The 16,151-nt window shown below is 39.0% G+C and overlaps 2 protein-coding genes across 4 annotated transcripts in view; one reads left to right on the plus strand and one right to left on the minus strand.

The window, feature by feature from the left end:
- The window catches only part of side-VIII (sidestep VIII), a 137,805-nt gene that overhangs the window by 67,485 nt on the left and 54,169 nt on the right, over positions 1 to 16,151 (minus strand). The gene's annotated exons all lie outside the window — the stretch shown is intronic.
- LOC136420127 (myrosinase 1-like) overlaps positions 617 to 16,151 on the plus strand; it is an 86,908-nt gene continuing 71,373 nt past the window's right edge. Inside the window, exon 1 of the mRNA XM_066406921.1 lies at positions 617 to 628. The gene's annotated coding sequence lies outside the window, so the exon portion shown is untranslated. The remainder of the gene's footprint in view (positions 629 to 16,151) is intronic.

Raw genomic sequence — 16,151 nt, forward strand, 5'->3', positions numbered from 1 at the left:
GGGCGGCAGTTTTATTTCGTCTCGGAATAATTTGCTCTTCGAGATAATTAATCAGTGAAGAACCGAGAAGGAAGAAGGCAGTGAGGTGTTGCCTGGAGGCATAATTAAGCGATGCGAGTGGTCCGGTTGGCACCAGCGCAAGAGGTCGCGCCATTAGATCGGTTGGCACTATTAAATAATTCTTGCAAAAAACCTCATTTTCTAAATTGATCCCATTCGAATGTCTCGTGCTTTGTAGCTGCACATAACAGTTTACTGTTCTATAAGTGCGTTTCATGCATTTCTGACATATCTCGTTTTGCTCGCTATTGCTTTTGATGTGACACTGAATTGCACTCCTTTCAATGCATTTATTTTCGCACGGTATAATATCAAAGCCAGCGATATTCCATGGGATTGCCTAAGGAAAGGGAAAAGAAACGAAGATCGACGTGTGATATGCAGACAAAGGCGAGATTTAACTTTGTTACTTGCGTGCGCTTTCTTCTGTCCCACCAAATCCATCCACTTTGATTTTCGCGAATAAAGCGCGCCACCTTCGACACGGATTATTCGCCTCTATTTCCTCAAAATCGATGACTCATCGCTCTCACTCCCGAAAAGCTCATAAACGCGTACAAGCATTTACCACTTAAAACCTAAACAGGAATGTTTAGCAACAAACGGCTTAACCACACACACAAAACTATTTAGTTGGCAGGTTTTGGTCAAATTTGTATCAATTTCGAATTATGGGACACGCACGGAAACTGAGCGGATAAACGTTTCGTGATAAGCCATTTGGCCTGATATTTGGTTTGCACTTAATTCGATTGACCTGTTGAACCGTCCAGTTTGGATATTTGCATTTGCTCTGGGCAAACATAAATAATCAGACACACTAGAGCATAATGGAATTTGCCCTGCATGGATACAGTGTTTGAGTTCTGGACTTCTCGAGAGATAAGGAAAACATATAGTCTGGATCACGTATTTATAGACTAATCCGGAACGAACAGAGATAATGTTATTACTGATTGATCCTTTTTCAATACGTAGGTTTATTGCGTTTCAACCACCCGAGAACATTTTTCTCTTCTTTTGAGAGTTAATTAAATATCGCTTCAGAGAAATGGACCCCATTACGTTATTGGGCTCCATCAGACACGAATAAAAGCAATCACCCACTATAGTTTCAGGTTCATGGACTGTTCTTTTTTTAATTCAATTTTACCAACAGCAGAACTGTGTTTTTGCGGTGGGAGAAGATCTGCACTTCGCTCAAAAAATCGATTAGAGCCGCTGCGAATTGATGATCAGGGTGCAGAGGCACCAGATTGGCACCGCGATGGAAAAATTAGGAGACCTATTGGAATTATTGTGGCGCACTGATCGAAGCCCCGACGGGCCCCAGTGTGCCCCTGCGAACATGTGAGTACGCCGCTTGCACCACTGCGAAGACCTGAAACACCGAGCCGGAATTAGTAGATCATGCATCCGCGTTTAGTCCTGACTTTTCTTTATCCCGCCGAACTTAATTGCCCCTAGACACGTAATTGAGTGAGAAACATGGTCTTCATTACATGCGCCCTAACGAGCTAGGCAATAAATCCGGTTAATAACCGCGCTGTATTGGGTTTGTTTTTAACATTAACCTCAACGATAATTTTTGTAGGTTGGCACCTCCTTACATTTAATGGCCCGTTTTAGCACTCGGGATATTCGGCGTCCGCAGGATTATTTACTGGCGCCATAACTAATAACTGTCTCCGAAGTTTTAACGGCAGTTGAACTTCAACAGGGCAGTTAAGAACTCTCGCAATGTCAACTAATTTCGAAATTAAACGCGGCATAAATCTTCGTCGGCCCTCAGGTTCGAGGGCGACTCTTTCTCATCCGGAATCATTGTTTTAGTTAAACATCGGGCAGTAACTAGTCCTGAAAGTGACGGCTTTTCTGATAGATTGCCAAATGGATAGAGCAAAAGGATCGCTTTAATACTCGGGCAATGATGCGAACGCTGCCCAATATTCGTGGTTGCTGATTAGTTCCAAATTAGAAATCGGTCAGCGGGATAATGACTTATTGATGCCGAGAAGTTGCTGTTTAGTTAGATAATGTGCAAGGCCGGGACTGACATTTAGACTCTATCGAAAGCCAGTTATTCAACTAGGACATTTCATTGTTAAGTGGGATCCGTCGTGACTCCATTAAAAAAAACAAGTTCTACAATACGTGAGTATACCAGTTGGCACCGCTATGAAATGTGAGTGTACCAATTGGCACCGTTATGAAATGTGAGTATGCCAATTGGCACCGCTAGGAAATGTGAGTGTCCCATTTGGCATTGTTAGCTTGCGATGTGAATATCTTGATTGGCCGTATTGGCAGCACAATAAATCATGAGAACCTTGTTGGCAAATTTCTGCAGGGTACTAAATTAAACTAACGTTAAGAAAGCTTCTGCTGTTTGTCCTGCCAACCGTTCCCATTTTGAGTTATTTACTTCCGAGATTATTGTGTGTCTAGTCTTAGTTATCCCCATGGGATATTCGTTCCGGCTCTTTCAGCGTTTGCTCTTATCCATCACTTTCGTCTAAGAAGTGGCGGCTGCTATTTGTGGAGCCTTTTGTGTGACAACCCGTATTTTTCCCCAAAATGGATATACTGTTCCTTCCAGCTTGATATCGGTCAAGTTAGGACAGTTGCCTCTCTCGATATCTCCATTTGCGTCAGATTGAAAAATGCCCTCTGTCCTATTACCAGTTTAACTCGTTGTAATGCACAATCGACTGCGTGCCAAAGTCGGTCGATACTAAAACAATAAAAGGACCCCGGGAATAACAAAATAGTAATTTTCAGGCCTGCGAAATATCAGTTGTCTATTTACTAGACGGTCTAATTGCTGCGATGTTGAACATTCCCTACTAAATATCCCCCTGCAAATTGTGCCAATTTAATGCAATACATGAACATCCCTGCAATTACCGTCAATTAATTGGAATGTGCCATCGAATGGAAATTATATAAACTTCAGGATAATGCGGGTAAAAGTTTTAGTTTGTTTCATCAACTTCGCATCGGTCCGTTTTGTGCCGCTCGGAACCTCTGATAATGTTTGTTGTGCAAAACTAGTGTTTTAAGCTCTGAGGCATTAACGTAAAAAAATGGACGGAAAAAGCTGAAAGCTCTTTCGCGTGTATCGAAGTTTGCATGAAAAATTGTTTAGGTGTACTCCCTATATGAACTTTATCTACGAGAAACAAATGGCGGGAGCGCAATATTCGAGAGATAATATATTTCTGGAAAAATTGTCGGAGAGAGAAGTGCTTAAACCGGCAAGTTGGGAATCATAAATTGCGCAAATGGCCCCCTAAAATATAAATAAAATGCACATTAGAAGGGCCATCCATCAGGGGCTATGGTCTCAAGGATATGAGCGGTTTTTGCATCGAAATTGTGCTTAGGGCATCTCCGGTTTTTTCACAATTTAATTTCAGTTGTGGTTCTTCAGATCGTTGCCCTGGAGCCTAGACCGCGTAGGATGACTGAACAATAACTTCTTTATCAATTATCTCATAAAAAAAGCATTAATCTTGCATAGTTTATCCCATTATGACTCGGTATTTTCAATTTATGACCATTTTTCTTGTGCCATTCATACAGCGTTGTATTTGGACAGCTATCAGATGTAAATATTGAGATTTATTTATGGAGAACTACATGGACGCACAACGTATAAAATTTGCGAAAATCCACTACCAAAATAGTGAGAGTTTCCTAGAGATGCCTCGAAAATTTCGTGGATTTTGCGGTTACCATACAGCACCTTTTCGCAGTACAGAGATGCGATTAATTAAGAAATTTGAAGCGATTGGGTCAGTTCCAACCCAGGAGAGACCAGTCCGTGATCGTTCAGCTCGGTCTAATGGCAAAACTGCAGTAGTTAGTAAGAGTGTTGACGAAGATCCTTCTACCTCTATTCGCCATCGTTCTCGGTAATTGGGATTTTCGCGAAGCAGTTTACAGCGGATTTTCACTAAAGATCTGCGTATGCAAGTTTACAAGATTCGGTTGGCACAGCATTTAAAACCAGCAGACCACGCACAGCGCCGAACGCTCACAGAACGGATGTTAGAGCAACGAAAAGTGAATAGCGATTTTTCGGAAAAATCATCTTCTCTGACAAGGCGCATTTCTAACTTGATGGCTATATCAACTATCAGAATTGTCATATTTGGGGTGCTGAGAGTCCAAGAATGATCTTTCAACATCTCACGCACCACGAGCCACTATTTGGTGTGCATTTTGGATCGGTGGAGTGATTGGGCTGTTTTTCTTCGAGAATGCGGCTGGCACTGAGGCCACCGTCAACAACGATCGTTAGCTTGAGATGATAAACAACTTCCTCTGGACTCAAATTGCTGCAATGAATCTTACAGACATGTGGTTTCAACAGAACAAGGCAACCTGCCACATAGCAACCGAAACAATGGAATTGTTGAAAACGAAATTTTAAGGGAGAGTTATCTCGCGCCGCGGCGATGCGATGTAGCCGCCATGATCATGCGATTTGATACCGTTGGATTTTTTTTGTTTTTTTTATTGAAAGGGAAAGTGTACGCCAATAACTCAAGAACAATTTCTAAACTAAAAGACGAAATTCAAATCGCCATTAATGAAATTGAGCCGTCACTATGCCAATATGTCATCGAAAATTTCGTCAAAAGAATCAACGAGTGCTATCAGTCACGAGGGGGCAATTTATCGGATATTGTACTCCATCAATAACCTTCATGTCTATATTCTTTATTACAACAAAAAAATCTAAACTTTTCAAATACGCACTGCGTTTTTTTTTTCTATTTTTTAAAATAATCATTCTTAATGGGACACCCTATACCTCGCGAATTAAAAAAGACTGCGGAATAATTATTTAGGTTTAGGGAGCTCTTTGAGATGATGAATTTAATGCGCCTTTTAAAGCAGTTTGCTGCACAAGTATCCGAGATATCGGCATTGAATATCTGAAAAGTGGAGAAAGAATGTGGCTTCCTGAAGAATTGCAGACGAGAATATGAGGAAAATACCAGATAATATTGAAGTGTTATTTGCATAATTTATGTGAGTCACGTTGCAGGGTGTATTACTCCAATACCTCTAAGCTCTTGCACTTGGATCAGATACTAATTTTCTCGTTGTGAATTTTAACTGCGTGTTTGCATAATATTGCGTTTTTAAGGGCCGTCGAGCAGCACAAATATAAACAAATAGAAAGAAACCGAAAAATATCTATCAATAATAAAGGAGCGCGTTTAAAAGTGCTTGATGTTTTTAGCGGCTTCTATGAACGCCGCTATATACATAAATTGGGAGATAACAAGTTTACGAGTATAAGACGTGTAACAGAAGGTCTTGTACACACTTCGTATAAATATTTTAGTGCTATCAGGTTTATTAGAGTAGTAAGAGTTATGGAAACAAATGTCCGCACTTATTATGAACCTGTAGTTTGTGGTGATGATATAAAGCCACTTTACATTTTTATTGTTAAAATTTCCACGGTAAAACTCTAAAGTAAATAGAAGTCTTCGTGTCTCGTTTATATGCAATTCATGTAAATAAATGATCATCAACAGTTACCACAAATGTTTATTGTGCAAGTCTTTCTAAAAAACACTCGAATTTTGGGTCTTGACCGGAACGATTGGACTTTTAGGGGAATAAATGTCAAACATCCAGGGGTACGTGGGAACACGACCATCGATAACAGGGTGAAAATGAAGCGTGAAGTTGTTAATTTTACTTAACGACGATTTCTTCACGTGGGAAACAACGCGAAACGGATTCCGAATCGAGTCCCTGGAAAGATCCTTTCTCTTCCTATAAGGCTATTTCGTATTATTTGGCGATTATAGGTAGTTTCAATATTTTTTTAAAATTTAATGAAGATTGTAACAAGATTTTATATTTTTTCTAGATTTAATGATTATGGATTTGTTCAGGGATTTTAATTTAAAAATTGTCTCAGATATACCTTTATAATTTAGAGTTTCTTCGTGTTCTCTATTTTAGATTTTTTTATCATTTTGCTGGATCTTAAAGGTTTCTTTTCGCATGTTTTCAAGGATTTCAGTGAAGCTTGACAAAGATTCTAAATTCTTTTTAGTCGAATAACACGAAATTTATTTAAAATTTAGATGGATTTTTAGGAGCACTTAAGTTCTTCAAAGACTACTCAGAGAAATATCAATATTTCGAAATTCTATGAACCATACGATTGATTTCCTCAGGATTATTTTTGTAGGCGCTAGTTTTTTACCTGAAACCTAAGACTACTACTACTACTACTACTACTACTACTACTACTACTACTACTATTACTACTACTACTACTGCTATTTTCGACGATCCTCTAGTCTCCTGTGAGTTTTGATGTAAACCTGTGGCAGGTGCGGTTTTCTTGGATCTGGAGCATATATTAATCCTTAACATCTCAGTCAAGAGCCACTTTCAAAATCGCAAAAAGAGAGATCAAAGTGACTCCGTGTGTAAAAAAGACGTACTAAAGCTCGGTTCGCGTTGGTTTATCTTTCATATGAAAATGTGTGCATTGGACATTTGGCTTTTTGTCAATATTTGCTCTTTAACTGGAACATCCACATGATTTGGTCGAGCAGTTCACGGCCACGTATTTAACCAAATGATAATTAGAGAGCAGTGACACAGTGGCCCATTTAAATTCCCTCCCCGAGTAATTAAAAATGACTGCGAATGGATTGTGCCGATTGACAACTTTTTAATTAATAGAAGGTCTCATTAGAGCGACACGACGCATGACTCTCAAAAGCCCTTGGTTAATTAAGGTGTCCAGATAGAGCTAGAAAGGGAACAAGTTTTCGATTTAATTATACTGACGCAAGTGGAATTTTAATTGAGCGGAATTCTCTTTTGTTTTTTGGGCCTTTTGAGCCTCGGTGGTTGTGCTAAATTATCGCGGTCTAAATGAAAAAAAGCTCTTACATAATAGTTAAAAAAAAGGCCTTGAGAACGAAGCACAAACGGAATTTTAATTGAGCCGAATTTTCAATTGTCTTTTGACCCTTTTGAGGTTTATCGTGGTCTGCCTGAAAAAACGCAAATTCCCCTCTTATACCTTCGTTTTCAAAGAAATTGCTCGAATATTTCACGCCTTTTTGCTAATGATACGGAAGAGGATCGGGAGTCGAGTGTGCTCGAGCTTGAAATTGAAAATATTCACTGGAGATCTGTCACTTTCTTGCCATTTAACCAACTGATTGACGAAACTCGCACACCACTGGCACGTCACTGCCATGATGGTCCAACGAGATTAAAGATAAATGACCGGAATTATATTGCCTCGTGTAAAATTAAATCGCTAATACCCACTCCTTGTCTCCACCTCTCGTCGTAATTAATGGAAAATGTTCGAAATATAAAGCGTTACACATTTTATTAATTGCCGAGAGTTGACAATTGACGAAGTGGCCGACTTTGCTGGGATAAGGAAGATGGTAATCCTTACAAAGGAGATGGTTAGCTGTGTATATTGCTCAAAGCTAGTTCTCATTAAAGGTTGTAATATCTCCCGGATTCCTCACTATTACAGCAACTTGAGGATTAATTTCGTCTTCACCGCCTACTGGAGAGTAATTTACATTTTAACTATCTCGTACACCGAATGCAATTCACGCAGTAATTTACAACACATCCACTTAAATGGCAAATACCGCGAAGAAGCAGAACAACAGAGGCTCCCAGAAGCGTATTGAGTTAAAAAAAAAAAACGTATGGGAGAATAAATTTAATAACGCTTATATATTGTCCTGCCTCTGTTAGAAGTTGAAGTAATAGGGACGAAAAAAGGGCAAGAAACCCGAATTAAATGAATTCCTCTGGGGAGAAGGGCATAGAAAGCAAGACGAATGAGGCAATGTTTTGAAAGCTTACATTCCTGGGTGCCTCGCAGGGAAGTGCGAATTGTCCTGCTGGATTTTTGACAGGGGTTCACGTGAATGTTCGCTTTTAAACACCCTTGTCACTTGTTGCAAATTCATTTAGAAAATGTTAGGAAAGTGCGAGGTTTTTCATTGAAATTTGGCACAAATTTCCGGGAATTGTGGCTGTTTAACCATAGGCGATTTATGGAAACTGGACAGCTTTAGAGTCTCAGAACTGTTATTTCCATAAGTTTCCCTTCCGAAGTTTTAAGCTTGGCTCGGTTTAAAGAGAGAAAGAGAGAGACCTCTAATATAATACAAACTTCCACTGAATACAACACATTTCTCACAACTCCTGTGCAGAGCCGGCCTTAGCGAGTTTGGCGCCCCGGGATTTGCCTAAGATCTCAGAAGCAGTATTTCCCAAGGAAACTAAAAATATGCTATATCATGTATGGATCATTCAGATCCTCCAGTTAGGGGGTCAAAAACCTGTTTGCACCTCTACGTGATGACATCTGGGTGGCTCCTCCCCAGAGTTCGTCTAACCAACTCGGAAGAGAGGAGAGAGAGGCAACAGACGTGGAAGGCAGAAGGGTGAATGTTCAATAGGTAAAATCGGGAAGTGCTTGAATGCGGGCTTGCCAAAGAAATGGCCTATTGCAACATCAGAAACTAATCCTTGGGGCAAATTCGACAGGAAAAGTCATAGAACATCAAGAGGAAATGACGAAGGAACCAAACAGCCAAGGACGGCCATACATATATGGATGCCACAACGTAAAGAGAAGCCTCACAGGAGAAAACTTGCAGGAACTATTTCCGTTGCTGAAGAAAAAAGCATAAGTTTTTGTCAAATGTATGTATATGTATGATGTTAGGATTGGTAACAATATCATATGGAACCAGAAGGGAATAGACAAAGTGTTTGGAAGGAGGAAGAGTGGCGCTGCCTCGCAACTTGAAAAGACATAACTCGAGGGTGGGATGGGACGAAGCCATCACGAACACTCTTTCGACTACGCGAAGGGCGAAAAGAAGTAAAACTGGACCGAAATCATCCAGAGAGACAGTAGATGTTCTAAAAACACAACAAATGAGGAGGGCGCGGGATCCACTAGTAGAAGACAAGTGCGGTAACTAGTACCTATTCGCAGTCCTCTCCGACCCTAACAATATATGCCTCAAGAACGGTTCTGGAGTCGAAGAAGGTTCTTTTATCTCCAGGTTTTTAGTGGGTAGGCGTCTCGGTGAATCTCACATCACCCGGCCGCCAGAACACCAGACTGGTTGTCTTTTGAGGATTTTCCTCAAGACAAAAAAACTTAAAATTTGTAGTTTCTCTCTATTTTGCCGAATTTTTAACTTACTTAGAGACACCCCTGATTTTTGATCTGAAAGTAAAAAAATCGTCTCCGGTATTTTCAAAGGTTAAGAAGTTTTTCGTGAGAAAAATTTCACATCTTCAGTCTACAGAGTTTTACTTGAAACACTATTTACTCTTAAAATCTTCGCTAATCTTCATTCAGTCACTTGCGAAGACAGGACCGACCTTAGCAAGTCTGACGTCCTGGGTGAAATTTTTAATCACCCGCTCCCTATCCCCAAGAAAAACCACTGACCAGGAAAATTTGTCGCCCAACCTCGCTCCTCCATAAGACTAGTACCGTTCCTGTACAAAATAGCCTGATCCTCCAAATTAAATATGCCGAAAAGCGGCTTCACTCTCACTTCTTTGTAGTTTGCGAGTTACTGACTAAAATAACCGATAAACGCAGTTTATATTCTTCGGCCGGAAAATTCTTCACTTTTTCTCGGATGCGTAAGTGAGTTACCTTTAACTTCCTCCTGGAAACAGCCATTTGAATCTTCTAAAAGGCGCTAAGTGCAAAAACAAGAATCATTATTCAGGTGATGTTCATCTCTCCCGGTTGCATACGAAAAAAGCCGCAGGGCTAATCTTATTGTTATTCAACTCGTGGCTTTTGTAAATGTGCAAAAGACAACGTTAAGAGATAGCGACTTACTAAGGAAGTGTCGTCACGAATTTGGCCGATTTTATTATGTGGGCCGTAATTGGGATTTTAACATAGGGTAAAAAACATAACCCATAGCGTGTTCCTGGAAAATTCTATGAAGCCCTAAGGGTGTAATTACGGCAATCTTTCATGTTCAAATGGTGCTTTGACAAATTAAAAGCACCATGGTAATAATCTGCATAGAGTTATCGCTGCTGAGCTGGCCATATCTGGACACGCAACAAGCACGTACATGCAGGATAGCGCGGCTGTCTTCATTCTTGGAAAATTGAAACTATAAATTCGGACATTTTACTCGCGATTGGCTGCCAGGTTTTCCGGATTTAAATTTGGCCAACCCCAATAGAACATGCATACTAAGCAAGCGAGGCTCATTGAGATTCCCTAAAGCTAGAGCGTAATAAAAATCGGATTATTGATCATTTACTTGATGCCAAAAGTTTGCTCTTGTGTTGAGTTGAGAGATTCTCCCTTAAGTTGCTTTGGTCTTTGTTTACTCTTCACTGCAACCCTATTAAAAGCTGCCTTTGAGGGCCAAGTTTCAACAGTCCTGTTTAGCTGGAAATTCCATGCCTTTGAGTACAAGAAACTGTTAATGAAGATTTTAAAATTCGGCATTGAATGGCATCTCTTTAAGTTTTTGAAAAATCCGTTTTTAGTGGCATAGAATGTATAATTACTCACGGCCATTAGACACATGCATAGAACCCCGAGGGACCCGCAATTAGCCGAAGAGCGTGATTAATTGCGTGACCGTTTGCGTCCACGATTAAAGCCGACAGAGATTCGGCCAATTACTGGACGTTCGTAGATCGCTCTTCCAAGGCGTGTGTGGGTTTATTCGGGAATTAGTCGCTCGATTATGAGCTGCACCGAATTAGTGTTCCATTATAATGGACGATGATTTCTATTAAACGAACCCCCGAGCAAATTACGAGTCTATTCACTCGCTGCGCCGATATCCTGAGTCCAATTTAGTAGCTATCGGTTAAAGAGCACAATTAAAAATGTAAGAAAAGGTGAAGTAGAAGGACTAGATAATTGTTTTAATGAGAAAACTGGCAATTATTCTTAAGAGTAACTTGGTGATGGGTCGCAAATACCAGTCATGGACAAATTGTATTCAAATTTATGTAATACGACTGAAACTTCAGAGGCCTTTAGATTGCTTTAATTAAACTTTTCATTTGCGACAATAAAGGAGTTCTAACGGTCGGTGAAAACTATTTTAAAACGAACCCAAAAAATTGCAACTATCCCTAAAAACCATATGGGGTCACGGTGCGACAAATCAACTTCAAACATGACCTGAGATTTAAACCCCTCCAGCGCGCTCTACTGAGAATTTTCCTTTAAGCAGTAAAATTGCTTTAAAAGTAGATAAAATTTGCTTTAAAACAACCCAAAAAAAGTTCCCATTATCCTTAAGTACGGCGTCACAATGACGTGTCATCGATTTCAGTCTCTCATATAACCGAACCTTTAGAGTGCTCCATCGCGCTCTAATGAATCTTTCCATTCAGGCAGTGAAGGTGCTTTAAAAGTGGATAAAACCTGCTTCAAATCGACAACAAAAAAGTAGAAATTATCGTTAAAAATAATATGGTAATGTGGGTTAGAAAGATGTGTCATGAACAGATCAGTTTCAAATGCAGGCAAAGCTTTAGAGCTCTCAAAGATCCTCTAATGAAACTTTTCATTCACAACTATCAAGGTGTTTTAAAACTAGATAAAAATTGCTGTAAATCGACCGCTGAAAAATTCCAATTACTGTTAGCGACAAGAGGGTAATAGGATTTTAAATATCTACTACCATAGAGACGAAAACCGCCAAAAATGCGAAATGCTGAAATTGTTGATGATTTACATGTAACTAATCTTGTAGCAACTATACATAGAATTTCAAGCCCGTGGATTCATTGTCACAGTTGCTACAAACACGAATATAAGACAACATTCCAAGACTAAAGAAATTGAAATTCCTCTATCCCACTCTAAAGAAACTATTCACTTCCAACAATAAAGGTATTTTGAACAATATAGAAATTTGCCAAAATGATCTATAGTTGAGATTGTCGTTAAAAATAAGAAGAAAACAAAGTTTCGGGACATAAAGACATGTCATTCGAAATGGTAGCTTTTAACTTGAAATGAGATCAAAGCTCTTTTGGCCTTCTAGTGCGCTATTTATTTTTTCTTTACAAAATTACAATTTTAAAAGTAGGTAAAATTAATTGTAGAATAACTCCCAGAAGGTTGCAATCGCTTTGTAAGTAACACGAAGTAATGAGGTCTTAAGTGTGGATCATGGAAAAATTGTCTGTTTTTTTTTTCATTTCTTTAGAGCTCTCTTGAGCACCCCACTGAATTTTTCATCTCTCCGAATGTTATTTCTCTCAGTTATTCTTTTGTTAAGTATTTTTGTCTCTCACTGTTCTCTAACTTTTACAATTTTACTCTTTCCCTTTGTCAGTCTATTTCTTATTTCGTTACTTTGCTTCCCCTTACTTCTTCTACCTTCTCGAATTTTCTGTGTTTCCAAGCAGGCTCAAAGCCTTCAATTTCATTGAAGAGCTCTAAAGACACAAATTTTGTTTCCATATCTTCTCCATTAATCCCATTGACTATATACAGGGTGGGCTATCGAAAACTTTCCATTTGATTTTGTGAGCGTTTGTTGGAGAAAATTGAAAAACGCTCGGACCTGTTAATTTTAAATTTAAGGACACATTCCTTTCATATTATTATGAAAGTAAATATCACCGTCTGGCAGGGGTGTAAGTTACCTTGAAAATTTGAAATGGAAAGGGGTATCGAGTGGCATCTTGTTTTAAAACGCTCTAAATTTTCTTTCCAACGACACCAATTTTTCGTAATTTGGATTAGTAGTTTTCGAGAAAGTACATTATCAAAAATTAAATGTCTTACAATTTTTAGTCCAGTAAATGTTGAAAACGGCCACCACTAACCTCCAATATCCCCAATCCCTACAATAATACGCCGTTGATCTAGCAATAATGGCTATTATCGAAAAAGATAACCGATATAGTGCAGAAAATTTAACTTTCCAACAAGACGGTGCTCCGCCACACTACGCTATGGCAATAAGACAATTTTCCAGAAAGGTGCATCAGTAGGAGAGGTCCTATCGAGTGGCCCGCTCGCTCTCCCGATATAACTCCACGGGATTTTTTTTTATGGGACCATTTAAAGTCAAAAATTAATTCCACACATCCAAATTCCTTAGAAAACATACATCAGTGGATTGTACACGAATGCCGTCAAATAGTACCTGAAGTACTTCAGAATGTCCGACAACACTTTGAACAGGGCCTGTGTTATTGTATAGAGGTTGATGGTGGTCATTTTCAACATTTACTGGACTAAAAATGGCAAGACATATAATTTTTGATGACGGACTTTTTCGAAAACTACTAATCCAAATCACAAAAAATTGGTGCCGTCGAAAAGAGAATTTAGAGCATTTTAAAATAAGGTGCTACTCGACAACCTTTTCCATTTAAAATTTTCATCACATTGACACCCCTGCCAGACGGTGACATTTACTTTCATAATAATATGAAAGGAATGTGTCCCCCTTCAATCTAAAATTTACAGTTCGAAGCGTTTTTCAATTTTCTCCAGCAAACACTCACAAAATCAACTGGAAAGTTTTCGATGGCTCACCCTGTATATCGAAAATGATGGGTCCATTAACATTTTTTTATCATTTTGCAGCATACTATCACCCCCTGAAATACCTCCATGACGATGTGTTTTCCCCTATATTTATACACTAATACTGGATTTAAAAATGCATTTGCTATTCCTATTTGAGAAACTTCTGGATGGGATTTCTTTCCCTCTAAACAAATTTAGATTTCGCCTTTCATCGAACTGCCACTTAAGGTGAATTTCCGTTTCGCACATGCGGTTTTTTATTCCGACATGCACTTTTAAAGACAAAATATGAAGTATCAAAATGTCGACCCCGATGAGCACTCTGAAAATTCAAAAGCAATGGAGAATAATTACATTCCCATGACACCGCCTATGAAATAATAATTAATCTTGAGAAATTCTAAAACACACACTTAAATTATAGCAAAATATGATGAATCATGGAATTTAACAACATGCTATAAGTAGCTGATTATGATTTATTACCCTCCATAGACCGAATTACTTCAGAAAACTGTCATTTCTATGAAAATGTGGGGCGGGTTTTCTTCAAGTAAATACACTGGAGGGTTGGAGACAATGGTTTTATTGTCGGGAGATGATAGGCACGAAGATTAGAGGCCACTAAACCGGCTCTGTATTAAGCATTATAAAAATCTCTTGTATTTCGAGGGAATGTCGATAAGTTGAAAAGTAAATTGAGGAGCTACGAAATAAAATTCCGCAAGTCTTCGGCAGCGCTCTTGGTTCGATCGACGTTTCATATAAGGAGATTTAATTGAAAATGTCGGGTACAATAAAGTGCCGGAGAAAAGGAAAACCAAAGGGCTACTGCAGCCTGATTATTAGCCAGCCAATAAGCTTTCGGAAAAATCGACGAACAAAACAGAAGAAAAAATGATTTATTTTGAAAAGAAGCAGAAGCGCGCACGCTGTTATGAACACGGCCATCCACCAGAACGAGAGAAAAATAATACAAATAGCAGTCCAGACCTGGAAATATCTTGATTTTCTGTCCATGTTAGATAAATCTATCCATTAATGTTTATCGCTTCTAATTAGACATGGCGGTGAATGTTCATCTCTCCTGAAACAATAAATTGGCACAGATTAAATGTTATTTGGCGTGTTGTCACAGGAATTACAATTCAGGTGGTCGTTATAACTTTTCGAATGTAGAAATGGCTTGGCAGCATAACTCATTCGCATACAACTGCATTATGCCGTCGGTTTATGTAGCCGATATCAATTATTTGCATCAATTTATATACCAGGTACTGCACTGTGATAGTCCTCCAGAAGTGCCGGTGATAGTCTAAAATCTGAAGCTAAGTTGTTGTTGAACTAGTGAAATCTTGAATCAATTTTGAAAAACTAATTCTGGGCTAACTCTGGTGATAGCTAACAACACCCTCTACACTTGGACCAAGTATGTGATAGTTTCCAGGTATATCGTGGTGAGCAAAGTGTAGCAAAGTACCTCGTTACATAGAGGAATATTTTAAAAGAAAATTGTAATTAATTGAAGAATTAAATTGGGAAGATGAGGTAGTTTTTAAGGACCTGCTATAGCAAAATCTCTCAAAAAATATTTCTATAAATTATGAAGTCATGATAGTCGTCAAGTGGCTGTGACTATAATAAGCTTGATTAACACTTTGTCATAACTGGAAGAAAAACTGAGTGAAAAAAGCTATTACTGATATTAATTTTATGTCAACCAAATTGTGATAGTCTTCAACAATTCACTATCACAAAATATCATAGGCTTATATTTCGTGAAAACGTTCAAAGTCTTAAGTGAAACGTGAGTTTTAGGACATTGTAGCATGGCGGTGATAGTCTTCAATTCCTGCCAGCTGCAAAAGCTCCCTTAACGACTTAGCAAGGTTTCTATTGCGGGACAGTTCTTCGCAATACCTGCAATTTCGATGACTATAACGTCCTTTCTCTAGATTCACGCCACTGGCTTTTGTATTAATTTCCATCACGACATGTCGTCTGTGAAATAGCGCCGTTAGAGCTTGTCGCTCCTAGATGAGACAATATGCAATAATCTCGTGACAAAGCTCCACCTTTTCAGCTCCGTCTGGGCTCTATTTCGGCGTGTGTCTGTGCTTTTAGTCGCTCACAATTCGAGCTTTCCAATTACGACTAAAACAGAGCGACAAAGTAGGCAATGCGCTTTTTCAATTCTTGTCTAGTGTCATCCTCTTCTTGCACGTTATCGCACAATAAAGAATATTGCGTGAGCTCCATTATCAGGAGAATTTTGGTTGACTGATCCCATACAACGAGGGGGAGTTTTGTTTAGGATTACGTGCCAGACGTATCAAGATTAATCACTTAGATGTTCGTTTGCATTTTTCAGAGTTTCACTATGAGGAGCGAAATTTCCGTACGGTCGCTCCTCTATTCATAACCGACAATGTTGTCCTTCGCGCTTAAAAATACAGAGGTACACTATGAAAATTGTGTCTCAGATGAGACA

This window comes from Euwallacea similis, chromosome 3, assembly GCF_039881205.1.
Source record: "Euwallacea similis isolate ESF13 chromosome 3, ESF131.1, whole genome shotgun sequence".
Lineage (NCBI taxonomy): Eukaryota > Metazoa > Arthropoda > Insecta > Coleoptera > Curculionidae > Euwallacea > Euwallacea similis.